At 47.3% G+C, this 9,169-nt stretch overlaps 1 non-coding gene across 1 annotated transcript; it reads right to left on the bottom strand.

Moving 5' to 3' along the window:
* Window positions 1–8,821: 8,821 nt before the first annotated feature.
* LOC123461227 lies at window positions 8,822–8,925 on the bottom strand. The gene has a single exon (XR_006637521.1). It is a non-coding gene; the product is annotated as a U6 spliceosomal RNA (small nuclear RNA).
* Window positions 8,926–9,169: the final 244 nt, after the last annotated feature.

Here is a 9,169-nt window from a genome sequence, read left to right as displayed (position 1 = left end):
AACCAGCAACAAGTCTCTGGAGTTCCAATTCTGCCCCACTACCTAGGCTACTCACAGTCCTGGAAAACTTCATGAGGGGCCAGCAGCTTTCCTTAACAGCATCTTGTGGTCCTGGCATCTCCAATGGGTCTCCACCACAATCCACGGTTCATCCTAATGGCCTCATGGGGTCTCCATGCAGGCATTCAGCAAACCTGCTTATCACTGCCCATGGCTGTTTCCAAAACTCAAGACCATGTTGCAAACTCAATGACCCTTTTCTACATTTCTGTAAAATAAAATAAAGCAAACTTTGAAAAACAGGACACTCCTTGAGCACTCAGGCCCCTTTAAAAGAGCCTACATTCTTCTCGTTGCCCCAGTGCATATCACCTGGCCCAATCTCAATACTTGTTATCTCTCAAATAATTTACAGGTGAATGGTCAGCAGTTTAGGCCCAAATATTTCATTTTTTCTGTGTCATATCCCTCTGCTCACACCAGCTCATCTCTACGCAAAGCAATCCTGCACAACTTCTCAGGATACAGGCATAACAGCAAGCTTCTCACACAAACTGCTAGCCCAGTTCAAGCAAAGCTCTTTCTCACCCTCATAAGCCAAACCTCAGAGTCTATAGTTCTTATTACATTTCAACTCTGACCATAATAATCCATCAAGCTGTACTTCCAGAACTGCAAGGCATCTCTTAGGCCAAGGTTTCAAATCCTTCCACATTCCTCTAGAAAATCAGATCCAAAAACTCAAAGCCACATAGTCAGGTGTCTAACAGCAACCCCACTCCTAGTACCACTTTACTGCTGCAGTCAGGTTTGCATTTCTGGTAGAAATCACCCAGCCAAGAGCAGCATTTGGGGGGAAAGAGGTTTACTTTGGCTTACAGACTTGAGGGGGACGTTCCATGATGGCAGAGAAAACAATGGCATGAACAGAGGGTGAACATCATCCCCTGGCCCACATAAGGTGGACAACAGGAACAGAAGAGTGTGCCAAACACTAGCAAGGGGGAGCTAGCTATAACACCCACAAGCCTTCCTCCAACAATACACCGCCTCCTGGAGGTGTTAATTCCCAAATGTCCATCAGCTGGGAGTCTAGCATTCAGAATATCAAAGTTTATGGGGGGACACCTGAATCAAATCACCACACCAGGGAAAACTTTTATCCTTTATCAACAGCCTCCATGGTAGCCATTATATCGTCCTGGAATATCAAAAACATCTTTACATTTCCATGTAAACCACAGTCCCTCTTTTAATGGTTTTGTCAGCCTATCAAGGTATCACACCCTGTCTTGTGCTGCATCTCAGCAGTGGCTCTTGGAACCATGTGCGTGCTTTATGATATGCTCCATGTATGTTTTATGTTTCCAAAACCAATACCAGGTGTGTAGGACACAGCCATATTTTTAACTTAGGGACAAAACAAATCGTAACTTTAGCTGGTCATGGTGGCACACGCCTTTAATCCCAGCACTCAAGATGCAGAGATAGGAGGATCACCATGAGTTCGAGGCCACCCTGAGACTACACAGTGAATTCCAGGTCAGCCTGAGCTAGAGTGAGACCCTACCTTGAAATCTCAAAATAAATAAATAAATCATAACCATGAAGAACATGTTCCTTCTCCAGTCAACTCTTTTGCAAAAGAGTTTGTACATCTATCATAGTCTTTTCTCAGACATTTTTCCTATTGTTTTAATGTAAAGCAGTTGGGGTATCTTTCTTAAGATTGTTAATGTGTTTGACACTAACAGTTTCAGCAACCAGTCCTTGTGTCAGTAATCTTAAACTTATTTGAGTTTTTCTAACTTAAAATATTAAATCTCTCAGTCCCATATCTTTAGCCAAGCACATCAGTCCATTACAAATTTAACCTGGATCAAATTTTCTGGGCCTGGGCACCAGAGCACAGCAAACTCAGTTTGTCAGTAGCCCAGTTCTAACAGTGTCCTGTAGTCTTTTCCTTCTCCTTAGAAGGTTCTTAAGACAAGCTTTTAAATGCAATTTTTTCTGTCAAACTCTTCAGAATAATTCATAAAACTTGGCTTACCATTCCAGAAGGCAACTTCGGTTGTAAAGACCAAGTTCATGTCCATTGATCAGAACAAAAGATCTAAAAGATAAAAATTGACCTAGACAGATTCATCTTAGCCACACCCCACTCCTGGTACCAATTCTGTAGCAGACAGCCTTATGTTGTTGAAATGAACTTCCAAAACAGGAAGTTATTGAGAAAAGGACATTTATTGAAGCTTACAGAGCCAGGGGAAGTTCCATAATGTCAGAAGAAGCTGGCCCACTTTCACAGGTCCATGTTGAGAAAGAAAAAGCCACCACCGAAAGCCACACCACCCAGCACACTTCAGAAACTCCAGGCAAAGCTCCAACACTTTGCATATCTTTACACTGGAATTCTAAATCCACCCCCATACCTTAGGGCTAGACCCAAGGATTCACCCGCAATAGCACCTCCTCCAGCCAGGTGACTGCAAATCTAAACTAGAAACTTTAATAAAATTCTGAATATATTGAGGACCATCCATTCACACTACCACAGGCTCCACGGTCTTTATACTTCCTAGTTGCAGTCTGACCCCTTCCTCCATACTTGAAACCATTCAACCCACCCTGACAACCCAGCCTGTGTCCACACCAGCCAAACATCTTGACCCATGGCCTTCCTCCATCTTTTTCCATGACCCAGGGACACATGTCCCTACCGCCACTGCTGGAACAGCCTGCCACACATTCAGCCTCTCCTCATTCTCCTCTAATTCAGCTGACTCAGAGTTGCCAAAGAAGACGGTATAAAATGGGGAGGATTCCACCCAGCTTCCTGATGAACTCCACCATTCCGAGTATTCCGGAAACCTCCTACTGTGATGCCCTCTGTGATGGTTTGACTCAGGTGTCCCCCATAAACTTTGGTGTTCTGAATGCTAGGTTCTTAGCTGATGGAGATTTGGGGATTAATGCCTCTTCAGGGCAGTGTATTGTTGGGGGCAGGCCTATGGGTGTTATAGCCAGTTTCCCCATGCCAGTGTTTGGCACACTCTCCTGTTGTTGTTGTCCCCCTGATGTTGGCTAGGGAGTGATGTCCACTTTCTGTTCATGCCATCATTTTCCCCTGCCATCATGGAGCTTCCCCTCAAGTCTGTAAGCCAAAATCAACCTTTTTTTCCCCAAAATCTGCTCTTGGTCAGGTGATTTCTGCCAGCAATGAGAACTTGGCTGCAACACCTCTTTGACTCTATTTTTCTCACTTATACACATAGCTACCATAAACATGCTGTAAGCTCTTTGAAAGCAGGAACTATATGTCATTCACCTGTTAGCCTCTGGCACCAATTACAGCATCTAGGATGTTGGATATGTATGCTGGATGGTTGGGTGGGCAGATAGATGATTGGATGCATGGATGGATGGATGGATGGAAGGATGGATGAGCAATTGGTGTGTGAATAAATGAGTTTATGGATGTGTAAATTAATGAGTGGAAGAATGAATGGTTGAATGGATCGATGCATAAGAGGATACATGAGTGGACACATGCATGCATAACTAAAGAAGGTTGGGTGGGAAGGCAAAAGGGTGGTGGGTGAGTGATGGTGCACATGGCAGCCAGAACAGGGGTGCATGGGCTGCTGGGGGAGAGAGCAGAGTTTCAGGATGAAAGAGAAAGCTCCGTCCTGGGCTTTCAGGGTTAAATTCCCTGAGACCCTGAGAAGTCTGTCTGCAGTCTACACAGCGGGGCTGATCACCACATACCATAGCTTCTGGGTAACTCACGTTCTACAGCAGCCTGCTATGCAGGGATACATGGATAGGTGGATGGAAGTTAGGCTTCAAGACAAGCCATCAGGCCTACACTTGTGCCATCAAGGCTAACCAGCCCAGTTCAGCTACCATTTCTGGTTTCTTGGAACCTCCCATTCAGTAGAATAACCTCAATCACACATACACAGACCTCCTCCCACACCTTCCATGATTTAGATAACTGATTACAGTACATTGTCTCAGCTACACAGCCCTGAGGCCAAAGTAAAAATATGTCTCTGAATCAAATGAGGAGGCTCCTCCTTCAAGCTGGGCCAAAGAAACCCACTCTGTGTCCATTTAATTGCAATCGCTGCAGGTAGTACTCTCTTTCCATCTGTCCACAGCAACATAATTGGAAATGTTGTCAAATATTTTATAGGACTCACAGTGTACTTGATTTAAGAGTCTCTGGACTTATGACCTGGTATATCTGCCCAGTAAACAGAATCTCATTAAGGCATGCTTTGTTTTAATAAACCATGCAGCCTCCAGCAACTGCTCTGTTCTTTTCAAGGGTTCCCTCTCTTTGAATGCTTCTTTCACAAGGGAATAGATAGCAAACACCAAGATGTACAAAGAAAAGTTGGGTGAAGTATTTAAAATCACATACAAACTCAACAACTTAACTAAAATTGTAATCAAAACACCCACAGGCACCTGATGCCTCTGTCTCTAACCTGGCCCTAGGGTGAGCCAGAGCTTCATGCATGGAGTGAGGACCTTATCTTTCCCCTTTCTGAGTTGTGGCACTAGCTGGTAGATAATTTGAGATTAAGAGCAACGGGAGGGCTGGAGACATAGCTTAGCAAGTTGAGGCACTTGCCTGTGAAGACTAAGCACCCAGGTTTGATTCCCCAGGACCCACATAAACCAGATACACAAGGTGGCTCATGCCTCTGGAGTTTGTTTGCAGTGGCTGGAGGCCTTGGTGCACCCATTCTCTCTCTCTCTCTCTCTCTCTCTCTCTCTCTCTCTCTCTCTCTCTCTCTGTCTCTCCTTCTTCTTCTTTTTCTTCTTCTTCTTTCTCTCTCATTCATAAATAAGTAAATTTTTTTTTTTTTTTGGTTTTCCGAGGTAGGGTCTCACTCTAGCCCAGGCTGACCTGGAATTCACTATGGAACCTCAGGGTAGCCTTGAACTCACAGCAATCCTCCTACCTCTGCCTCCCAAGTGCTGGGATTAAAGGCGTGCGCCACCACGCCCAGCTAAAATATTTTTTTAATAAAGGGTGTCATAGCACAAGGAGGGGAATTTCTACTCTATGTGGTTCAGGCTATACTTGCCTGAGAGCCTCAGAGGCAGTGGAGAGTCAGAAAGCAAACCTTTGGTCCTTCGAACTCTCTAAGGGGGAGGGCTGTTCTGCTCACAGCGAGGCAGGAAGTCCCATAGATAAAAGTTAAGTCATCATTCAAGGATGCTCATCTTGCGCATCAGTCAGTGGGGCCTGGGCACAGAATGATTCTTTAAAAAATATTTATTTATTTATTTGCAAGGAGAGGGAGAGGGGAGAGAAAGGGAGCACCAGGTCCTTCAGCCATTACAAATAAACTCCAGATTGCATATGCCACTTTGTGCATCTGGCTTTATGTGGGTACAGGGCAATCGGAACTGGGTCACTGGGCTTTGCTAGCAAGTGCCTTAACCACTGAGCCATCTCTCCCGCCCCACATTGATTCTTAAAGTGACCGCATGCGTGTTCTAACAGGCTGATGTTCTAACCTCTGAGTCTGAGTGTCTGCACCATAAATGGAAGCAACTGCAACAACTCCAGAGAGTGATGGTGAAAACAAGTGAGAACCGAGGGCAAGCACGTGTAAATCGTGAGCATCGTGCAATCACCTCCTACAGCACTCCTCAACTCACAATGGGGGATGGCACCCAAGCTCCTTGGAAGCTGAAAAAAACCTAAGCAGAAAAAGAATCGTATGTACCTAGCCTCCCTTAGCAGTGTTGCCTGCTGTGAAGTATCCATCATTTCCCCCTTGTGATCAAGGGCTGACCAAGAGCTGCAACCACTTCTCCCACTGCCCAGCATCATGAGAGAGGGCTAGACCCATGTCACTAGCTAGGAAAGGATCAAGACTCAACATTCAAAGCATGCTTTTGTAGCAGACAGCCTCAGGTTCGCTGAGATGAACTTTCAGACCAGGCATGGTTATGGAGGAAGGGATTTGTTGAGTGTTATAGATCCAGGGGAAGTTCCACAATGGCAAAAGAAACTGGCCTGCTTTCACAGGACCAAGCAGAGACAGATAAGTACAAGCCTAAAAGCCAAAAGCCACACAGCACAGCAAATTCAGGAACTCCAGCTAGGCACACTTTGCATATCTTTAGATTGAAATCTCAAACCCACCACTACACCTTAAGATCCGCCCAGTGACACCGCCTCCAGCCAGGTGGCTGCAGATGCAAACTACAAACTAATAAAACACTGAATATATTGGGGGCCATCTATTCAAGCTACCACAGCTTTCTACTGAACATGAGTCATTTTGCACCATAGTGCAATCAAATCGTCATACATTGGGCATGTCTGTACTGAGACCCAGGGCCTTGATGCATGCCAAGGACATGTACCACCACTGAGCTGAATACGAAGACCAACATCTACTCTTCATACCTTTTCACCCTGCATCATGTGGGAAGGAGTGGTTACTGCCCTCATCCCAGGGGAAACCTGCAGGTTGAGTGTCTGGGGACAGCAAAGCTAACAGTCCTAGACCAGAGTTGGCACTGTGAAGCCACGAGAGCAATTTCCAACCCTGGACTATTAATCAACTGTGCACCCGATGCTGGGGTTTGGATCTTAACTGTCTCCCAGAGGCCTGTATGTTGGCTCACTCCCCAGCTTGGCACTGAGGCAAGAAGATGGGAATAGACATGCATGTGAGCACACAGACGTGGTCACTTTAACAGGCCCTGCTGCCCAAGCTGAGGCCACCTGGAATTATAACTTTACTACCCAGCGCCTTTCTGTTCCTCCAACCCCCACTGCTGTCAAAGGAAGTCGCAAAATGGCCCCTCCCCCCTAGAGACCTTGGAGGACTGGATGTTCCTTATCTCCCTCTCTCTTCTCCCTCCACTGCCTCTGTGACTTCTCTCACAGTCTGTACCCTTTCCCCAAGAAACTCATAAAAAGGGCCACCTCAATTTATCGTTCAGGTGTGTGGATATTCTCTCTCTCTTGCTCTTGCTCTCGCTCTCCCTCTTAACTCCCGTTCTCCTCCGCAAAGTCCAAATAAAGCTCTAGTTCACTGCAGTGCCTCTCATCAAGCCAGCCAGCTCTCTTCTCTCCCCTTTGAAATTATCACCACCAAGGTCTCCAGGCACCTGTTTAAATGCTAGGTGGGCGGAAGGAAGAGTAACCCACGCTGCCTTTTTTCAGAAGACCCCCCCCCCCAAGGACATGTAACCATCACAAGGGAGCGGACAGAGGAGCCATCCACAGATTGAGAATTTGGGGAGGGTGGATCCCTCAACCTTCTCCACTATAGGAACAAAAAGAATGAGGCCAGCAGACTGGCTCATCTGAACTGGCGCTGCTTATAGAGATGGAGACAGTCTTCTCCAGCCAGCACTGGCTCAGGATACAGGTGTCGGAAGGCTGGGGTCAGGCAGGCCAGGGAAGGCCACGATCAGCATTTTACATCAGGAAAGGGTGGGCAAGAGAGGCCAGTGTCCAACTGGACCAATCCCAGTGCTTCTCATGGGCTGTGGACTTCCCAGCCCCATTCTACAGATGAGCAAACAGAGGCAAGGCAGGCAGTGTGTGCAGAACCACCCCACTGCTGGCCACTCTCCACAGAATAGCCCGCTGGGGACACACGACAGAGCCAGATGCAGAAGTATGCCGATGCCCTTTCAATTAAGTGCACGATATGCAGATCCTTGGCAAGCAGTGCTCAGCTACCAAGGGTGAGGGGGTCTCTAGTTCAAGAAAACAGGTATCTTGGTGCTGGTGAGATGGCTCAGTGGTTAAAGTCACTTGCTTGCAAAGCCTGACAACCACCTAGGTTCAATTCCTCAGCACCCATGTAAAGCCAGATGCAAACTACAACCTTGCAGGGACAAGAGATGCTAACATGCACACAATGTGCAAATAAGAAAATGAATTAAAATATTCTTCTGAAAAGAAACAGCTACCTTGATGGGATGACGGACAAGGACCATCTTCACCTGACTTATGTTGTATGGCAATCTCCTCTGAATGGAATCACTGAGGTTTGTTAAGGATAAGGAAGAAGCAAGACCCGGGATGTGAAAGCCCAAAAGTCTCAGGAAGCTCCCCGGTTCACTACAGTAGGCTTGGGTGGAATTGTTTCTTTGGTCTGTGGTTGGAACCCTATCTGGGGATGGGCAGGGGTCAGGTGTCCCCAGGAGACCAACGTCTTGCGCTGGTTCACGCTAACAGCGGCGCTGTTCCGTTGAGCTTCATGCCAGGCACACGGCCCCCCACTGAGCTGCATGCGCAGACCGCCCCGCCCTGCAGGCCTCTTCAGTGTCTGAGCGGCTGCGGAGCAAGTAAAGAAAGGCTGTCTGCAGCTAAGCAGAGGCGGGTGGGGCTTCTCCATGGCCCACCTCCTCAGCATCCTGGCTGGAGACCAGGAATCAAGCAAGGGTGCAGGACAGGACCCAAGGTGACGGGTGCACCAGACTGTGGTTTGAGAAGCCCTCTGGGAACAGCTTTGTCGTCCCCCCCTCCTGCCCCAACCAGCACCACCTCAGGGCAGTTGTGAGGCTATTTCCTCTAAAGGAAGACTAGTCCCTCCTGGAGGAAGGAGGAATGCTCCTTAAAACGGAGGAAGTAGGGCTGCAGAGATGCTTTTGTGCTTAAGGCGCTTGCCTGAAAAGCCTAACGACCGGGTTTGATTCCCCAGTACCCATGTCAAGCCAGGTGCACAGAGGCGCATGCTGTGAGCAAACAGCAGTTCATTTGCGGTTGCTAGCGGCCCTGGTGTGCCCCTTCTCTCCCTCTCCCTCTCTCTCCCTCTCTCTCTCTTAAAAAAATATAGAATGCTTCATGAATTTGAGTGCCATCCAGGCACGGGGACCATGCTAATCGACTCCGTTTCTTTCCAATTTTGGTAGATGTGCTGCCTCTCTCTCCTGGCAGGGAGATCTCTGTACTTTCTCTTCTTTCCTTTTCTTCATCTAATAAAGTCTCTCTAAACCTTTTTTTAAAAAAGACCAAAATTGCCGGGCACAGTGGCACACGCCTTTAATCCCAGCACTTGGGAGGCAGAGGTAGGAGGAACGCCATGAGTCCCGGGCCACCCCTAGAGTACATAGTGAATTTCAGGTCAGCCTGGGCTAGAGTGAAACCCTATCTCAAGAAAACAAACAGAAAAAA

This window comes from Jaculus jaculus, chromosome 5, assembly GCF_020740685.1.
Source record: "Jaculus jaculus isolate mJacJac1 chromosome 5, mJacJac1.mat.Y.cur, whole genome shotgun sequence".
In the NCBI taxonomy this organism is placed as follows: Eukaryota; Metazoa; Chordata; class Mammalia; order Rodentia; family Dipodidae; genus Jaculus; species Jaculus jaculus.
Note: the sequence above shows the minus strand (reverse complement) of the source record. Positions and strands in the feature narration are given on the sequence as shown.